The 20,135-nt window shown below is 41.3% G+C and overlaps 1 protein-coding gene across 4 annotated transcripts in view; it reads right to left on the reverse strand.

Moving 5' to 3' along the window:
* The window catches only part of ube2wb (ubiquitin conjugating enzyme E2 Wb), a 110,875-nt gene that overhangs the window by 78,877 nt on the left and 11,863 nt on the right, over window positions 1-20,135 (reverse strand). The window lies entirely within an intron of this gene.

Below are 20,135 nucleotides of genomic sequence, written 5' to 3' on the forward strand. Positions count from 1 at the left end.
TTATTTTATAGTGAGAGTAGATCACCCTGTGATTGGGCCATCTGGTCACTGGATTCCCACAATTTGATCAAACTGCTATTTGAATGTTTTTTTTTTCCAATCATCATTTTTTTCCCCTCAGTAACTAAAATTTCTGATGTCCAAAGTAAGGGTTGAAACAAATTACTAAAAAAATTAAATTACATATTTCACAATTACATTCAATCCCAAAAGCACGATTAAATGTATCCATTGAACGGTCTTTGAATACCTTCATTATAATTCTTGCTTGAAAGCCTCAGCCTCTTCCAAAAGCCTAGACTTAACAGATTTGATATTTTTGTTCAGAGTTGATTTTGGATTGTACAATCTGTGCACATGCAGTGTTCCAGCCAACTGTCCATGCATGCGTATTTTTAAAGCAATGGGTCGTGTGTATTTTTTTTTTTTTTTTTTTAAAACAGAGTCTGATAAATGCAAGTAATTATTGTAGCTTTTGCTATGCTCTATAAACTTCAGAAAGTGCATTAAGCCCACGGAGAGAGTGTTTTCCTGAAAAACCACCACCAAGTACATTGCTCACAGGAATCCTTTAGAAAGTCACAAACCAGTACCATTAGGCACAAGATCACACCCAGTGCTGTCAGGCCCATTGCCCTCACTGTTGACAGACTCTAAGAATCTATCAGTCAGCCAAACCTCAATCCCCAGTTGTGCAAAACCTCACTTTCGCCTTCCACAGCTCAGCCATATCTTAGGGTTCCCCTCCACAGCGATGCCAGACAGAATGATCTCCCCATGCTGCCAAACTACAGCAGCCCCACTTCAAAACAGTCAAACTCCAGCACATCCACCCCAGTTCTGCCAAGGTCCAGGACCATTCCATTATGCAACCAAAGCCTAGAACTACCACCAATCAAAGCTAAACTGTATTCCCTCTCACCAGTACCATTAAATACTAGATATCTAATTGCAATTGGTACATCTTGCATGCCATCATGCTTTGTATTCTCAGCTTTAAAAAAATAGTAAGGGATAAAAATGAGGTATGGGAATGAGTACATATAAATTATATATATTCCAAGTTTTAAAAAAGTATTCTGGGATTTTATACTGGTGTTTTGGGATTAAATTCCACAACTCCTTCCATTATTCTTGGAAAACTGTCAAACTCCAGGACATTCACCCCAGTTCAATTCCACTATGCAACCAAAGCCTAGGACTACCACCAATCGCAGCTAAACTGCATTCCCTCTCACCAGTACCAGAAAGAGTGGGTGGCGCTTCAGGACCCGAAATGTTAACACTGTTCCTCTCTCCATGGATGCTGCCTGATCTGCTGAGTGTTTCCAGCATTTTCTGTTGTTATTTCTCGGAAAACTCAGTGGTTTTTATATACACACGCATGTATAGGTGTACCAGGTAGAATAGCCACACCGTGCACCCCCCTCCCCAAAAAAAAAAACAGTAAAAAAAAAAACTGACTTTAAAAAAAATGGAATTTGATTTATCACTTGCTGTAAATCAGTCGCCCTGATGTTTTGTCCTACAGGATATAAAATTCCTATTGTCCTAAAACAGAAAATCCTCCGATTCACCATAAGCAATGCCACAGATCTACTTGTATAAGTGTATATTGACTGAACACACAGCTAAATTAGCATTTCAGTAATCTCATAATTGTAATGAAATTTGTCAGTAGAGAAGAGAAAGTAATAACCTTTAATCAGTAAGTCAATAATAGAATATTAGTGAATAAATAGTTTTACATAATGGCCCGGATTTTGCGGTCAGCAGCAAAGCAATGACGCTCACCATTCATCACACGGACAGCTGCCCACAAATGTTAACGAGCTTTTAAGCAGCAACTTGTGCTGGTTAGAGATCATTTCCAGCATGGCACCCTCTTCCAGGGAATCTGGGGGGTCTGTGAGCAGAGCAACAAACAGCGAACTCTTCAACCAATCAGGCTGAAGAATCCTCACTGAGACAGAGTCTAAACCAGGAAGTATAAATTAGATTTAATTCAATGTAAAATCATATACAGTAAGCTAAATAATGATTGGAAAAGAAAGATGGGATTGAGAGAGATAGAGACAGAGAAAAAGTTTTTAAAAATGTAATTTTTATTTTTTATTTTTTTATAAACAGTGCAGCCTGTGGAGGAGCAGGGTATCTCTGACAGCAACTTCCGGTATTCTGCGTTCAAATGCGCATGTGTGGACGCCGGAAATTGCTGTCCAATTTGCTCCGTAATAACAGTGAGCGCCATTAGCCTCACTGTTATATTTAATGCAAAATCCAGACCAATAGGTTTAGAAATATTACAGGGTCAACAGTTAAGTACTGAAAATAATTGAATAATGTATGGAATAATTTGTACACATATACATGGGTGAGAAATAGCACAATACATGGTTCATTGCATTCCTAGAAACACCCAATAACCTGAAGTCACTAGTGCATTTAAGGAATCTTCTTCACAAGCAAAATAAATTGGAGTAATCTGATGTTTCCTTTTTCTTTTATACTTCTGCATAATAAATAGAATAAACAAAGTTTCATTTTTCCCCATTTGTTTAGGAATCTCTCAACTCTTTCCAAAAGTACTGGCCTTCAGCTTGAACATTTTGCCATCGTGCTCGCTAGTTAGTTAGTTTCCATATTCCAGTCTAAATGCATGATACTATCATTGAAAGAGAGCACATTTAAAGCTAGAGTTTCAATGTTATCACAATCATCAAATCACACTCATTTCATTTAACACGTCATTTAATGCAAAGAAAGCATGCAACAGATTTTTATTTCGGTCAGCTAGCTTCTGATATATATGGAAACCCATCACCATATTCAAGAGTCTTCAAAATCAAGCTGAGACAGAGACACACATACATCATTTACCAAGAGATATTGGGCCATATTTTCCGATCGGAGGCTTCCCGCGTGCGGAAGCCTCCGATCTGGAAAAAATCTACGCACTTACCCGAGGTGCGTATAGTTCCGATCCTGGGCCTCTCCAACTCTAAATGCGCAGGGCCCACGTATCCCAGAGGCGCATGCGGTTCGCAAGCGTCCCTGGGATCACGTGGGCCATGGGGAGCCAATCAAAGAAGAGAATCTCCCTTCATACACTTGACAGATAGACCTGTCAAATATATGAATGGAGATCACCCCAAAAACATTTTAAAACATTAAATACATTTTAAAAATTAGTTGAAATTACAATAAATTGAATATTTTTAAAAAATGTAATTTTTTGACAAAAATTAGTTTTTTTTTATAAACAGGGCTAAAAATAAACTTACATTTATTTTAAAACATTTTTAAATGATAAATGACTGAAATTTTTGTATTTTTAAAAACTTTTCTTCAACTCTCTTATCCTGGTAAAAGCAGGCGTCAGGATTCTAAGGGTTTTCTGCGGGTGGAGGTTCTCCAGAAAGCGGAACTCCAGAAAGCGGAACTATCCGCCCGCAGAGGCCCTTCTCCAGGGCAGGTGTCTGATCTGTCAAGAGCATTCCTGACAGATCGGAAATGCCAGTTTTCAGCACATGCACTGTGCATGCCTGAAACTGGCATTTCCGATGTCCTTACGGGTGGGTATGCGCTTTGTACCCACCCGTAGGGACATCGGAAATGCCAGATCAGAATATCTGGGCCATTTGGTGCAGACTGCTAACAGCCCAGGCTGCAGTGATCCAGAGGTGTGCACCCAGTATTGATGGAGTTCAATCAGCTAAAATCAAACAGTCCACAAGCACAGTTAAGTTTCCCATCGTTAGCCCAGCCACGACCACCCTACTGATTAAGGTGCTGGCTTGCAGGATTATCTGTAGCCAAATGGGAAGAATCCTAGGTCCAAGTGACTAGTCTACCCCTCCAGTTCCCATTAATGAGCTAGACTGGCTGGTGAAATATCAACAACAACCTGCAGTACTGCCAAATGTACCACTGAAAATCAACTGTTCTAATCTTCCACCACCAGGATTCTCATTTTGGAGCCATCTCATCTCTCTCTGCACCCCTCCCTTAAAAAGAGACACTAATCATTAGATAACTGAATATTGTAGGTTTTAACCCTTACTAGGCAGACAGCAGATACCAAGAGGTCCTTGATTGTCATGCTGAGTAGTATATTTTATTATAAATTTCAAGTCCGCCTTAAGTCATGCCCTTGGGTACAGCAATGTTCGTCACTCCCATAACCAGTCCAAGCGTCTTACATTCAGGAGTGTACTTTTACTGCCAATATCTAATTATACAATAAGTATAACCCGGGGGGGGCTGGGGGTGGTGTAACAATTAGGTCCCCCTTGTGATTTAACTACATAGAGGGAGGTAATTTTCACCAATTCAATTCAATTTTATTTGTCATATATGCAGCAGACGTGTGTACTGCACAATGAAATGTTGATTTTTACGAGTCCTCCCAACATTGGAATAAATATGGCATAACAATGATAAAAATACTAATAGAAAAACAGTAATAATAAATAAAACAGTAATAAATAATAATAAATTAATCGTTCATGAGTCTTATGGCCTGGGGGTAGAAGCTGTTTTGAAACCTGTTGGTACGAGACCGTATGCTTCGGTATCTCTTACCGGACGGGAGCAGGGCGAAGAGGTTATGGCGGAGGTGACTCGCGTCTTTAATGATTCTCAGGGCCTTCCCCCGGCACACCTCGGGGTAGATATCCTGCACAGCAGGTAGTTTAATTCCTACAGTGTGTTGTGCAGCTTTCACTACCATCTGTAGAGTCTTGCGGTCTGTGGTGGTGCAGTTGCCATACCAGGTAGTGATGCAGCCAGACAAGATACTCTCGATGGTGCACCGGTAGAAGTTGGTGAGAATCTGGGGGGCCATTCCAAATTTCTTCAGTCTCCTGAGGAAGAACAGGCGTTGGCATGCCTTCTTGGTTACGACGTCGATGTGATGGGACCACGTTAAGTCCTCCGTAATGAATACACCCAGGAATTTGAAGCTGCTGACCCTCTCCACCTCAGCCCCTTTGATGTAGATTGGGGTGTGTCCCTCCCCCTGCCGCTTCCTGTAATCCACGATCATCTCCTTTGTTTTGCTGATGTTAAGGGAGAGGTTGTTGTACTTGCACCATTCTCCTAGGGCTCTTACCTCCTCCCTGTAGCCTGTCTCGTCGCCATCTGTGATCAGGCCTACAACGGTAGTGTCATCAGCAAACTTGATGGAGTTGAAGTTGTGCGTGGCCACACAGTCATGAGTAAACAGGGAGTACAGAAGGGGGCTGAGCACACAACCCTGGGGAGCTCCCGTGTTCAGGATCATTGTGGAGGAGGTGTTTCTGCCTATTTTCACCACCTGGGGTCTTCCAGTCAGGAAGTCCAGGATCCAGTTGCATAGGGAGGTGTTAAGTCCTAGCTCACTGAGCTTGTTGACAAGCTTGGAGGGGATAATGGTATTGAATGCTGAACTATAATCAATGAACAACATTCGCACATAGGTGTTCCTCTTATCCAGGTGTGATAAGGCAGTGTGCAGTACAGTGGCGATGGCATCATCCCTAGATCTGTTTGGGCGGTAGGCAAATTGGAGTGGGTCCACTGTGTCAGGTAGTAACGAGTTGATGTGGGTTTTGACCAGCCCCTCAAAGCACTTCATGATGACACTTCATGATCACCACCACCACCTGGGCAATAATCTGGTGAAGTGGATTGGCTGCCTGTTTTAGAACCCACCCAATTTTCATCCCTTTGATTTCATCTGCTGTTACTGCATAACTGGGCAACTTGTACCTTAAGAGCTCACAAGGCTTCCCGATTTGCATCACAGGATTTCCAAGATCAGCAATGGTTCGCCTGTCTTACTGTCTTCAGATCTCAGACTTCTGTTTGGTTGCTCCCTCCAACCTCGCCCAAGACAAGCTGTGCCCCCGGCCCCACGCAATGGCTTCCCTGTGCCATTAAATGAGTATTTGACTGCAATGGCTATCACAATCTAGCTTAATCCTGTCTTGTTGTGCACTTCAAGTAGACATTCAATGAAAACCAAACTTGATCAGCAATGATGGCCATCAAATGCAGCACGTCTACCTCTCGAGCTGAGATCTGTTAACTCAGCACAGATTGAACTTCGAACCTGGTTCATCTACATGGCTCAGCTATTCAAGAAATTTACTTAAACAAATTCAATTGATACTCAATGTTATAATTCGGGCAGTTTGCTAACATTTCAAATTCAAGCAGTTTCCCAAAGCAGACCAGCTTCTCCTATGAACTGAAGGTTGCTTGCATGCACATGAATGGCATAGCATGCTACATCAGCTTCCTGCCACACACTCCTGTCTGTTTTGAAAGGCTGAAAACACCACACATTGTTAAAACTGTTATATTCATGCTAAACTAAATTGCAATTTCTTTTTACAAGTACTGTAATTATAATCACAAACAGAAATACACAGCAAGAAACTAAAGTACCAATTTTGCTAAAGCAACAAAGATTCAATCAGGCCACAAGTGCTTAATTAATTAAAAAGTACAACTGCTAGAAATCTGCAACAAAAAAATACTACAAATACACAACGTAATCAGCATTTTAAAAGAGAAATGACAAGTTAATATTTTGGGTATAACCAATCAGAATTAACAAAGTTTAACTGGTTATTCATCGCAATGGCAAACATTCAAAGACCGCATGGATGAACTACAGAATTTGTTCATCCCAGTTTGGCATAAAAATTAAACAAAAAAGGTGACTCAACCATGGCTAACAAGGGAAATTAGGGATAGCATACGATCCAAGGAGAGGACATATAAATTGGCCAGAAAAAGCAGTAAACCTGAGGATTGGGAGCAGTTTAGGATTCAACGAAGGAGGACAAAGGGATTAATTAAGAAAGGGAAAATAGAATATGAGAGTAAGCTTTCAGGGAACATAAAAACTGATTGTAAAAGCTTTTATAGATATGTGAAGAGAAAAAGGATTGGTGAAGTCAAGCGTAGGTCCCTTGCAGTCAGAATCAGGGGAATTTATAATGGGGAACAAAGAAATGGCTGACCAATTAAATACATCTTTTGGTTCGGTCTTCACAAAGGAGGACACAAATAACCTCCCAGAGATGTCGGGGAACATAGGGTCTAATGAAAGGGAAGAACTGAAAGAAATCAGTATTTGTAGGGAAATGGTGTTAGGGAAATTGATGGGATTGAAGGCCGATAAATCCCCAGGGCCTGATAATCTACATCCTAGGGTACTTAAGGAAGTGGCCCTAGAAATAGTAGATGCTTTGCTGATCATCTTCCAGCATTCGATGGAATCTAGAACAGTACCCATGGATTGGAGGGTAGCTAATGTTACCCCACTATTCAAAAAAGGTGGTAGAGAGAAAACGGGGAATTATAGACCGGTAAGCCTGATATTGGTAGTGGGGAAAATGCTAGAGTCCATTATAAAAGATGCAATAGCAAAGCACTTGGAAAACAGTGACAGGATCGGACAAAGTCAACATGGATTTACAAAAGGTAAATCGTGCTTGACTAATCTACTGGAATTTTTTGAGGATGTAACTGGTAAAATAGATAAGGGAGAACCAGTGGATGTGGTGTATTTGGACTTTCAGAAGGCTTTCGATAAGGTCCCGCATAAGAGATTAGCGTGTAAAGTTAAGGCACATGGGATTGGGGGCAAGGTATTGACTTGGATAGAGAACTGGTTGGCAGACAGAAAGCAAAGAGTTGGAATAAACGGGTCTTTTTCCGAGTGGCAAGCAGTGACTCGTGGGGTACCGCAGGGATCGGTCCTTGGGCCCCAGCTATTCACAATATATATTAATGATCTAGACAAGGGAACTAGATGTAATATCTCCAAATTTGCAGACGACACAAAGCTGGGTGGGCATGTGTGCTGTGAGGAGGATGCCGAGAAACTCCAGGATGATTTGGACAGGTTGGGTGATTGGGCAAAAGCATGGCAGATACAATATAACGTGGATAAATGCGAGGTTATCCACTTTGGTGGCAAAAAACAGGAAGGCAGATTATCTGAATGGCAATAGATTGGGAGAGGGGGAAGTGCAACAAGACCTGGGTGTCCTTGTGCACCAGTCGCTGAAGGTAAGCATGCAGGTGCAGCAGGCGGTTAAGAAGGCAAATGGCATGTTGGCCTTTGTAGTGAGGGGGTTTGAATACAGGAACAAGGATGTCTTGCTGCAGTTGTACAGGGCCTTGGTGAGACCACATCTGGAGTATTGTGTGCAGTTTTGGTCGCCTTATCTGAGGAAGGATGTTCTTGCCATGGAAGGAGTTCAGCGAAGATTCACCAGGCTGATACCTGGGATGGCAGGAATGACGTATGAGGAGAGATTGGCTCGATTGGGCTTGTACTCGCTGGAGTTTAGAAGGAGAGGGGATCTCATTGAAACTTATAAAATTCTGACACGACTGGACAGACTAGATGCAGGAAGGATGTTCCCGATGGTCGGGGAGTCCAGAACCAGAGGTCACAGTCTAAGGATAAGGGGTAGGCCATTTAGGACAGAAATGAGGAGGAATTTCTTCACCCAGAGAGTGGTGAACCTGTGGAATTCTCTACCACAGAAGGCAGTAGAGGCCAATACATTAAATATATTCAAGAAGGAGTTGGATATATTTCTTAAGGCTAAAGGGATCAAGGGATATGGGGAGAAAGCAGGGACCGGGTACTGAATTTGGATGATCAGCCATGATCGCATTGAATGGCGGAGCTGGCTCGAGGGGCTCCTATCTTCTATGTTTCTATGTTTTGCTGTTTGAGCGTCTGTGTCTTTCCCGTTTGCCAATACAACAACGGTAATTAATGTGCAAAACACTCAGGCATTTCAAAACAATGTTGTTTGTCTCATTTAAGTCCAGGACCCAGAAAAAGAAAAAAAGGAAAAAACTTGCATTTACATAACACCTTTCACACCCCCAGAATATCCCAGAGCACTTTACAGGTCAATAAAGTATTGAAAGTGTAGTCACTGTTGTAATGTAGAAAACGTATCAGCCAATTTGCGTACAAACAGCGGTGAGATTAATGGCCAGATTGGATTTTGTTTTTTTGTTTTGTTTTTTTTTTAAAAAGATGCTGGCCGAGGGATATATGTTGGTCAGGACACCAGGAGAACTCCCCTGCTCCTCTTGAAATAGTGCCGTGGGATCTTTTACATTCACCTGAGGGGACAGATAGGGTCTCAGATTAACGTCTCATCAAAAGATGGCATCTCCAACAATGCAGCACCGTCTCAGTACTGCACTAAAGTGCCAGCCCAGATTATGTGCTCAAGACTCTGGAGTGGGGCTTGAACTCAATGACCTTCCACCTCAGAAGTGAGAATGCTACCACAGACAATGCCAACACCCAAGGAGGCATATTTAGTACTTATGCAAGAATTCTGAACATAAGTACACCTCCAAATGACATAGAAAATGTAATAGTAACTGCCAGGAGAGTATTACGATTCATGGGACATTGGCACTGGTACTGGGGAAAGAGGGAGCAGTTAGGACGGGCTCCACTTAAACCAGGCTGGGACCAGTGTCCTGGCAAATTGAATAACTAGGGCTGTAGACAGGGCTTTAAACTGAAAGGGGGGGGGGGGGGGGGGAAATTTTAGAAATCTAAAGAGAAAAGTCAAGGCAATAGAGCAGTGTAGCAATTTGGGTAAAGATAAGCAGAGTGTGACAGGAAGGAACAGAGAGTTTAACGGTAATAGTGTATCAGCAAATAAGGTGAAAGCAGGGAATTATGGAAAAATGTCAAATAGCCATTACAGAGATGTGGTTGCAAGGTGACCAAGGTTGGAAACTAAATATTTCAGGGTACTTGAGGTTTCGAAAAGATAGGCAGAATGGAGTAGGAGGGGGGGGTAGTCCTAATAATAAAGGATGACACAAGGACAGTAGTGAGAAAGGATCTTGGCTCAGAAGATCAGGAAGTAGAAGCAGTATGGGTGGAGATAAGAAATAACAAGGCGCAGAAAACAGGTGGGAGTAGTTTATAGGCCCCCTAACAGTAGCTATTCCATTGGACAGAGTATTAATCAGCAAATAATAGGAGCTTGTAACAAAGGTAATGCAATAATTGTGGGGGACTTTAATCTTCATATAGACCAGGCAAATCAAATTGGCAAAAGTAGTCTGGAGGACGAGTTCATGGAATGTATTCAAGACAGTTTCCTAGAGCAATACGTTGTGGAACCAACCAGGGAACAGGCTATTTTAGATCTTGTATTGTGTAATATGAGAGAGTTAGTTAGTAACCTCATAGTAAAGGATCTTCTGGGGAAGCGTGATCATACTACAGGTAGACTATCCTTTATCCGCACTTCCGAAAACCGAAAACCTCTAAAAACCGAAAGTTTTTTCGTGGAGCGTAAGTCGTGCGCACGACATGACCAGAGTGGCGCCAAACATGACAGGAGTGGTCCGGGAGCTCTGCCTTTCCCTGTGAGCAGGGCAGAGGGTCACAGAGTTCCCTCCTGGGTAGGAGATTGCAGGCCAAGCCGGGCAGTGTGAAGGAGGTACCGGGAGAATGAACCCAACAATACAGCAGCCCGTCCGATAGTCTTTTCATCCCCCCCCCCCGACCCGATTTGCGGGCCAGCTTAGTGTAGGAGTCAGCCGATATCCGGCTTTCGCACAACTGGCGGCGGCAGTCGAGCCCCAGACCCCCGCTAAGTCAAGGAATTCAGATACGGAGCAGGGGGAGCCAGAAACCTCGATCTAACGGCAGAAATCAGCAGCCGTTTTGTTAGGTTTTTTTTCTTCCCCTAGCATGTTCTTAAAGTCAGGCTGTGCAAAGAGTCTCTGTAGCTTAGCAACAGCTTCAGAGATGCTTCCAAGGCAGGGCCCGAGTGTTTACAAGCTGTTGCTAAGCAACAGTGTTGTCAGATACGGATATGAAAACCTTCTGAAATCCGAAAAATTCCGAAAACCGAAACACAGCTGGTCCCAAGGTTTTTGGATAAAGGATAGTCTACCTGTATAATTATCTCACTCTCAAACCCAATATGGAATTCTAAGTCCAAAACTATAGTCTTAAGCTTAAATAAAAGCCAATTACATAGGTGTGAGGGACAAGTTGGCTAAGGTAGATTGGGAAAATGTATTAAAATGTATGACAGTAGATAAGCTGGCAAACATTTAAAGAAATACCCCCAAATTCTCAAATATACATTCCATTGAGGAAAAAACTCAGAGGAAAAGTGATCCATCCGCAGCTACTTAAAGAAGTTAAGGGTAATATTAGATTAAAAGAAAAGGCTTATAATGTTGTGAAGAATAGTATTGAGAGCTTTAGAAACCAGCAAAGGATGACCAAAAAATTGAGAAGGGAGAAACTAGAATGAGAGCAAACTAGCAAGAAATATAAAAAAAGACAAGAGCCTCTACAAGTATGTAAAAAGGAAGAGAGAAGCAAAAGTAAGCATTGGTCCTAGAGGCTGCAACAGGAGAAATTATAAATGGGGAATAAGGCAATGGCAGAGACTTTAAACAAATATTTTATATCTGTCTTCACAGTAGAAGACACAAAAAGCATAACAAAAATAGTGGGGAACCAAGGGGCTAATGAGTGAGGAACTTCAAGTAAGTAAGATCAGTAGAGAAAAAGTACTTGGGAAACTAACGGGATTAAAAGCCGACAAATCCCCTGGACCTGATGGCCTACATCCTAGGCTTTTGAAAGAGGTGGCTGCAGAGATAGTGGATGCATTGGTTGTGATCTTCCAAAATTCCCTAGATTCTATAACGGTCCCAGCAGATTGGAAGGTAGCAAATGTAACCTCACTATACAAGAAAGGAGCGAGAACACAGAACTACAGGCCAGTTAGCCTGACATCAGTTGTCAGGAAAATGCAGGAATCCATTATTAAGGAAGTGGTCACGGGGCATTTAAAAAATCATTATATGATGATTAGGCAGAGTCAACATGGTTTTATGAAAGGGAAATTGTGTTTAACAAATTTATTGGAGTTTTTTGAGGATGTAACTAGCAGGGTAGACAAAGGGGAATCATTGGATGTACTATATTTGGATTTCCAAAAGGCATTCGATAAGGTGCCACAGAAAAGGTTGCTGCGCAAGATAAGGGCTCATGGAGTTGAGGATAATATATTAGCATGGACAGAGAATTGGTTAACAGACAGTCATTTTCAGGTTGGCAGGCTGTAACTGGTGGTGTGCTGTAAGGATCATTGCTTCGGCCTCAGCTATTTACAATTTATATTAATGACTTAGATGAATGGACCAAGTGTAATATATCCAAGTTTGCTGAGGACAAAGTGTGTTAATTACCAGTGTTGTGTAAAAGTAGCAGGTGCAGTATTAAAATTTTAAAATAACACTGCTTGAAATACTGATTTCAGCATTCCATTTCTAGTTTCCTTCAAAGTCTTTTGGAAAAGACAAAGAAAGTCTCAAATACCACACCCTTTAATTCAACTCAGAAACCTACTAACGCATGCTAGGAAAATCTGCAAGTTACATAGACTCAGAAGGCACACGTTTTTTCCAACTATTCAGGGAAAAAGTATGCAGTCGAAGTCCAGTCTTTTGAGATAAGCTGAGGCCTTGAGGTTAAAAAAAGGACGGCAGTAAAAGGCACAAAAGACAATTTGATGGGTAAATGTAAACCTGTTATGAAATACGTATATTTTTACAATTTCCTCTAAAGCGTTTTTGTGGACATATATTCATTCCAACATGGTATCGTTAGGCACTGTAAACAGGAACTTCACATTTTGGTCAGTTTTCAGTTTACCCTATAGGTTCAGTTCTAGCCATGGTAATTATGTAATTTAAAAAAAAATTAGAGCAAACTATTTGCAAATTTATATAGCGTATACAAAACATTCCCACTCAAACATATCTATATTTTGTCCATTGAACTTAAGACATCATGCCTGAATGCACACAAGTATCACTGTTATATCTGTACCAGATTAGTCCATGTTACATATTCATAAAACATCAATAAATCAAAACTGAAGAGGTAGGGAAGGTACAAGTCAAACACAAGGAAAGTGAGTAGAAAAACAACCAATGAAGAATTACTAAGGGTGTACAAAACAACAAATCAAGCGTGAGTTGTCAGCACAATCTAGCAATATAAAGGGAGAAGCTGAACATTGCTCCAAAAAAAAATTGAAAATCTTTTTGGCTATCAGCTTTGTTTCATAACATAAGAATTGGAGCAGGAGTAGGCCATTTGGCCCTTCGAGCCTGCTCCGCCATTCAATAAGATCATGGCTGATCTTCTACCTCATCTTCACTTTCCTGAACTATCCCCATATCCCTTGATTCCCTTAATATTCAAAAATCTATCGATCTCTGTCTTGAATATACTCAACGACTGAGCATCCACAGCTCTCCGGGGAAGAGAATTACAAAGCTTCACCGCCCTCTGAGTGAAGAAATTTCTCATCTCAGTCCTAAACGGCCGACCCCTTATTCTGAGACTGTGACCCCAGGGGAAACATTCTCCCTGCATCTACCCAGTCAAGCCCTGTAAGATTTTTGTATGTTTCAATGAGATCACCTCTCATTCTTCTAAACTCTAGGGAATATAGGCCTAGTCTACTCAATCTCTCCTCATAGGACAATCCCCCCATCCCAGGAACCAGTCTGGTGAACCTTCGTTGCACTCCCTCTACGGCAAGTACAGGAAACTCTTATCCGGCACTGACGGGACCGGCGTGTTGCCGGTTTATCAAAATTTCCGGATGACTGAGAGGGTTATCTACCGAGGCTATTTTTAAACAAAGAAAAATTTTTAAAAAATCAAGAAATGTGCAGTATACAGTAATTGGGTACTCACCTACAGAATGTGGTGTTAAATGGATGGTGGAAGATGCTTGATTAAGTACAGTACTGCCAGTTGAGGGTAATCCATAACTCTTTAATTACTTAACAGTAAAACAAAACTTATAAACGACTGTACAGTATAAAGTACTGTGGTTGACTGTACACTTATTCCAAGTCAAATGGTTCATCAGGAATGTCCATGCCAGCTGGGTGGTCAGGACCATGCACTTCAACAGATTCTTCAGGCACTTCCACTGCTTCAACTCTTTTGGTAGCTTTCTTAAACATGTCCCGGATGTCTGCTTGCTTAGTGGACTCTTGCCTTCTTTGTAGAAAGGTGGAATGCAGAATATGGAGGTGCATAACTTCTTGGGCAGAATAGCAAGAATGGCTTTCAGCAAATTTGAGGAATGAAGCAAAATCTTCTGCAGCTTTAGCCCAAGAAATCTTGTTCTCTTCAGAAATCTCATCCTCTTCACTTTCCTTTTCTTTCTTTGGATTCAAAACATTCTCCATTATTTCATCATCACTTAGCATATGCACAACAGCAACTTCTCTATCTGCATCAACCCACTGCTCAATATCACTTTCACTGAGGTGACATAGAGGGTTTGCTGGGCCTACATTTTTCACCATGCCACCCATTTCCATTATTGTACTCCTCTTGGGACAAACATTGAACCCATGAAATTTCTCCTCTGAAGAAGAACCTTCAGCAAACATTACAGAAGGCCACAATTTGCGCCAGGCTTGTCTCAAAGTGTGACCTTTCACCAAGTTCCAGGAACATGCAGCATTAAAGATAGCATCTTTAAGATTGTATTCCTTCTGAAATGCGTGAATACCTGTATTGTCATCTTGGCTTATCAGTTTACGTAGGAAGTCTTTCTTGTAACGACACTTGAGATTTTGGATAACGCCCTGGTCCATGGGTTGTATGAGAAGTTACATTTGGTGGCACATAAATGGTGAAATTATTTCCCGAAACCAACTCGGATTCATGCGGATGAGCTCTACAACTATCAAGCAATAAAATGCATTTGCTATCTTCAGGTTTCCCTATTCTACGGAAATGTTCCCTCACAGATGGAACAAAAATATGGTGGAACCAATTCGAAAAGATTTCCTTATCCATCCAAGCATTTCTTTGAGCTTTGTACTCAACAGGTAAGTGCCTCACATTTTTAAATGCACGGGGATTTTTATACTTCCCAATGACGAAGTTTAACCCAGTGTGATCCAGCAGCGTTCATACATGTTAGCACGGTTACACGATCTTTATTTTTCTTGTAACCTGAAGCATTAACCTCACTAACCCCAGCAAGCGTCGATTCTGGCAAAAACCTCCAAAATAAGCCATTTTCATTGGCATTGTATAGCTGTGCTGGCAACAAATCATGTTGCTGCACAATCCGATTGAAATAATCGCAGTATTCTTCTGCGGCATCGTGATCAGCTGATTTCTTCTCCTCGGAAATATCGAGTCGTCGTGCTTCAAGGTACGGCACGGGATACGTTAGCCATCCCTCGGAAAAAGCACACTGGTCAGTGAGCTCCATCTTTGCTTAGAAATCCTTCGCTTTTTCGATTAGCATGGGTCCGGAAATCGCAACACCCTCTGAACGCTCAAGAGAAAACCACTCAAAGCACGGTATCCAGCTCTTCAAGCTTAGACTGACGAAGCGTACGCCGTTTCTCTACACCCTTAGGTGTCTCCGAGTTTGAATAAAACTTGAGCAGCTTATCCTTCTGCGATTTGATGTCGTAGATTGTTGACGAACCGATTTTGAATTCATTCATAATGTTGATACGCTTCTCTCCCCTTTCTAGTCGTTGGCATATGTCGATTTTCTGTTTTAAAGTTAACACCTTTTGCTTGGACCAACGTTTGGGATTTCCATAATGCAATGCAATGACTACCAGCAGCGTGGGAGACACACACTACCCCTGTAAAATGGCAGATCAGAAGAGACTACCGGCAGCGCGGGAGAGTCAGACTCCTGTTACAGGGGTTTTGAGGTGTTCCGACGCCTGACAGCGCCAAGAAGCCGAGTAGTGGCAGTTTGGAGAACTACCCCCACTGACTAACTCGGCCACCGCGGGAGACTTGGACTCGGCAACATTGCTGGTTATTGAGGTGTTGTTTTCGGAGCGAGAATTTTGCCAGTTAATGGGGCAGTAATTCCTCCCCAAACGCGTGAGTACGGAAGGGGTACTCACGCGTCTGGCCAGAGGAAATGCCGGTTTTCAGCATGCACAGCGCATGCGCTGAAAACCAGCATTTCCTCTCCTCTAACCCAAGAGGTGAAGAGGCTAGCGCGTGCGCTGTAGGGGGCAGCGCGTGTGTCTTGGATTTCCTCTGTTTTGGGGGATTTGCGCATGTGTAAAGGCCTCCGGTCTTTACGCTTGTAAAAAGCACACGTAAGTATTTATTTTTACAGGTAAGTGGTGTTTTAGTGCAATTTAGAAAAAAAAATTCCACAGGTTTATTATTTTAAAGAATCTACAATAAGGTAAGTTTAGTTTTAGACCCTTTTTAATTAAAAAATTTTTTTTTTTTTTTTTTTTTTATAAATTGTTTACTTTTTTTTTAAACTTATTTATACTTAATTTAATGATTGGGATGTTTTTTAAAATTTTATTTAAAGTTTAAGTAGTGTTTTGGGGTGCAGTACTTTTCATGAGTTTGACAGTTCTTACTCTCAAACTTATGAATGAAGTTTCCCCTCCCCTGATTGGCTGAACAGTGCTCACCTGATCCCAGCCGGCACATCGCACTAACTACGCCGCTGGGTCAGGTTAGCACAGCGTGCCGACATCAGAACTGGGCCACTGACAGGAAATCCACTGCGGGCCAGGTTTCAGATGTCGGCGCGCCGGGTAAGTGCACATCGGGGGCTTGCACGCGCGGCAAGCCCTCGACACCAAGTTCTGGGCCAATAGAGAATTCCGGATATTTAGGTGCCATTTAAACGAGAGAGTTTCCTGTATATCTTTTCTTAGGTAAGGAGACCAAAACTGTACACAATACTCCAGGTGTGGTCTCACCAGGGCCCTATATAATTGCAGTAAAATGTCTTTACTCTTATACTCAAATCATCTTGTAATAAAGGCCAACATACCATTTGCTTTCTTAATTGCTTGCTGTACCTACATGTTAACTTTCAGTGATTTGGATACAAGGACACCCAGGTCTCTCTGAATATCAACATTTCCCAATCTCTCGCCATTTAATGGGGGCATCTACTACTAGATATAAGGTTAATCTAAATTTTAAAAATTACAAGTAATTTATTTTTTCTGTGTTCAAAATGCCTATAACAATGTTTTCTCAGAGGCCTGTACCCAAGTGCGAAACCTGAAACATGGGTTCAGACAGGTTTCCAGACTCATGGTCATCTGGAGATTCAAGCCAGCAGGCTACAGTTCCCATGCACCTATGCATACAACTTATAGAATACTTTTTCCCCAATGATGGCTAGCAAGATTGACCATTCATCGAGCACATCAGGACTTGATGTTTGCAAGTTTTCCCCCACCAAAGGAAATTGATGAGAATGAAAAACACTAGTGAATTTTTAATGAAGTGAATTTAACCAGAATTTGTTTCTGTATGTAAAAACATCAACAAAGTATGAACTCAACCTTTTCTTCATTTTTTTCCTGAAAGAAAACAATGCAGGCATCATATTCAAAGGGATGTTTACAGAATGTTACAGGTATATGACAAATTAAACTTTAAACCAGGCCAATTTCAAGATGAAATCTTCACATTTTGTAATAGATTCTACATGGTTACTGCAGCTGGCTTTTAGTTAGTTATACTGGGAACTCAAAAGCAGCAGTTGATATAAACTGCTGGAAGGACTGTGCTACTAAAGCTTGGGGGGAGGGTGTGAAAAAAAGGCTTGCATTTAAAATGTTTTGCTAAAAGTTAAATGCACTAAGCACTGCTGCAGAGAAAGGAGGACAGATTCAAATAAGGAAAATATTAAATATTTATTGGTCTTCTTTATAAAAAAAACACATTTTAAATCAAAAGATAGTAAAACATGGGTTTTCAAACTAGGCTTCCCGAGCTTTCAGATTTCTGAATTTCTTCACTTGCTAATTAATGCATCATTCAAGTTGTTGTATATTAATAAAATATGCTGTCTGCAACAGCAGCATTTCCTTTGAATAGCTGATGCTACTTTTCAGAAATGAGGATAGGGGTCCTCAAGAGTTTGCCAATATTTGCAGAAGGTCCTTCATAGAGAAAAGTTTGAAAACTGCAGTAAGTATACACTTCAATCCCACAGTACATGCAGAGATTTATGCATGCATGGTATACTATGTAAGGGAACACATTTATTTACTTACTTGCAATTGGTAAGGAAATGCTATATTGCTTATTTCAGGTACCAATCATTTACTTCAGTGTCTTTGGGAAGACAAAAATCTATTTAAATTCTCCCCACTTTCACACCCTAGCAGCCCATTGCCAATTGCAACAATGTAACCTCGGACTTATTGCAACCAATGCCATGAAATACCTACTAGTAGAACCATAAAAATGAAAATTGCCTAAATTGTAGGATACAACAATTTTAAAATTACCCTTGCATGTTTCTTCTATGCAGCAAGCCACATAGGATTACATACAATATACAGCACAGAAACAAGCCATTTGGCCCAACCAGTCCATGCCGGTGTTTATGCTCCACTCAAGCTTCCTCCCATCTTTCTTCATCTATACTATCAGCATAACCCTCTATTCCCTTCTCCATTATATGCTTATCCAGCCTCCCCTTAAATGCTTCAAACTATTCGCCTCAATCACTCCCTGTAGTAGCGAGTTCCACATTCTCATCACTCTCTGGGTAAAGAAGTTTCTTCTGAATTCCCTATTGGATTTCTTGGTGACTATCTTATAAGATGGCCTCTAGTTATGCTCTTCCCCACAAGTGGAAACACTCTCTCTGTATCCACTCTATCAAAACCTTCATTAATTTTGAAGACCTCTATTAGGTCACCCCTCAGCCTTCTCTCTTCGAGAGAAAAGAGACCCAGCCTGTTCATCCTTTCCTCATAGGTATAACCTCACATTTCTGGGATCATCCTTGCAAATCTTCTCTGCACCCTCTCCAGTGCCTCTATATCCTTTTTATAATATGGCGACCAGAATTATACACAGTACAATCTGTCGGACAAAGGGGCAGTTCCACATGCTGGAGACTGGCTGCTTGCCAAACTAGAATTACCTAGCAGGAGATTTGGTGTCAGTAGTGTATCAGCAATACCCGTTTGATTGGCAAACTGGTCCCAAGCACCGATTACCAAGTCAGACGACAAAACGACTCTCGGAAACCCAAAAAAATCTTTATGGGAGGGAAGTTCATTGATAAAACTGATGTCTCTTAGAAGATAGGATCAACTTCATGTCTAAAAGGACATGATGGAAGCTAACCAAATGTTTACAATTATTTCGATAATTTATGTATGCTGCTGGCTATCAAGGAGATGGTATGTAAAACCCTTTTTTTTTGGGGGGGGGGGGGTGGGAGAGAAGAAGAGGAGGAAACGGAAAGAGATGAGATATTATGATGGGCTAGAACACTGCCTTTTTCCATTTCTGGATCTGGTTTGAATTCAGTTCAGACCGATCAGGTGAAAATCTCTGCCAGCTGTAAAGCTTCTATACAAAACCAGTATGGGCACTTAAGAATTCTTTTAAAACTATTAATAACCAGCACAAATCTTTATCTTAAAACTATGTAGAGGATTATGAAAGTTCTGTCGTTTCGCCTACCTGTTGAGTAAATAACATTCCGAAGGTTCCAAATGTATTTTCTGTTCCTACCATTGGCACAAATAATAAACTCTAGGTTTATAATTGGTTTAAAAAAAATGAGGTGAACTCGCTGTGATTTACAGCAATTTATTGCAATGTCACACTATCTTGGAGACATTTCAAATCAGGAAAAAGACCTGGCTACAACTACAGAAACCATTTTAATTCAAAAGGGTTATTAGTGAGTTGCAAAAGTCCAGCACAGAGAAGACATGTAATTAAGTAGAATTTGTCCTTGTTTTCAAATCCCTCCATGGCCTCTCCCCTCCCTATCTCTAATCTCCTTTAATTCTGGCCTCTTGAGCATCCCTGATTTTAATCGCTCAACCATTGGTGGCCGTGCCTTTAGTTGCCAAGGTCCTAAGCTCTGGGATTTCCTGCATAAACCCCTCCGCCTTTCTACCTCTATTTCCTCCTTTAAGGCGCTCCTTAAAACCTACCTCTTTGACCAAGCTTTTGGTCATCTGCCCTAATTTCTCCTTATGTGGCTCGGTGTCAAATTTTGTTTTATAACACTCCTGTG

Source organism: Somniosus microcephalus, chromosome 7, assembly GCF_052327205.1.
Source record: "Somniosus microcephalus isolate GS21.2 chromosome 7, FLI_Smic_1.0, whole genome shotgun sequence".
NCBI classification, from domain to species: Eukaryota; Metazoa; Chordata; class Chondrichthyes; order Squaliformes; family Somniosidae; genus Somniosus; species Somniosus microcephalus.